The 969-nt window shown below is 51.5% G+C and overlaps 1 pseudogene; it reads right to left on the reverse strand.

The window, feature by feature from the left end:
- Window positions 1–541: 541 nt before the first annotated feature.
- Window positions 542–671, reverse strand: LOC144116661 (U2 spliceosomal RNA; annotated as a pseudogene).
- Window positions 672–969: the final 298 nt, after the last annotated feature.

The following is a 969-nucleotide window of genomic DNA, read 5'->3' on the forward strand; positions in this document are numbered from 1 at the left end:
TGGCGATAATTTCGGCATGACGCCAATTCTGACGCCAATCCCTTCTGCCAGAGTTTATCATTGAAGTAGTCAGTGATGGCTTGGATATGCGCATGACTGAGATTACAAATAATAGCATTTGTGATTTTATCCGCTCCAGGAGCTGTGTTGCGCTGCGATGCACGGGCTGCGGGTTGTACCTCGGCTATTGTTATTGGGGCATCAAGCGTGGTGTTCGGAAGGCCGTTGTAGGTGTTTGGACAAGGTGGTATTGTAGTGCCATCAATGTAACGCGACCGCAAACCGTCCGTGAGTTCCTTGTCGGTCCCATGGAATTGTTGAGCTATTGTTTAGAGTGTACGATTTGTGGCCGATTTGGCTTTGTCGGGTTCAATGAGACTGCGGAGGATGGACCAGGTTTGTTTGCTTGCTTGCTGTTGTTGTCAGGAAGAATGAAAAGTAAAGTGCACAGGCCTGCCCATTGGCTCAAGCTGAGCCACAATTGCTACTACGTGCTGAAAGTAGGAGAGTTGAAAGATGGGATAGAAAAGACGCGCGCTATATGTCCCAGGCCGATCCCGGAGGCAGTGCAATACGCGGCCAACCTGTGGCGGAGGCGAAGCAAGCTTCAAGCCCTCCGCCATATTTCCAAAAATAAGTTTAATATCTTGGGTCCAAATGGGACCAGGTTTGAGAAGTACTGGGGGTTCCTTTTAAGGCGGCACAGAACTGTACCCAATTTTGTGGGCAAGTTGGATGGAATATTGCTGAGCTTCCTTCGTGATGGAGGCAAGGCGCAGGCGGAGTTGTTTATTGAGTCTCTGCCCTCACATCCCTTAAACTGGCGTACCCAGCACCGCTCCACGAGCCCGCCACCTCGAGCTCGCCTCTCAAGCCACCGGACGGACCCGCCACACCGGCCCAGCCCAAGCAATGCAAGTATTCTCCACCAACTATAGAGCGTCAGGCTGAAAATCATCTACCACCCGA

The sequence above is a fragment of the Amblyomma americanum genome, chromosome 1 (genome assembly GCF_052857255.1).
Source record: "Amblyomma americanum isolate KBUSLIRL-KWMA chromosome 1, ASM5285725v1, whole genome shotgun sequence".
NCBI lineage: Eukaryota > Metazoa > Arthropoda > Arachnida > Ixodida > Ixodidae > Amblyomma > Amblyomma americanum.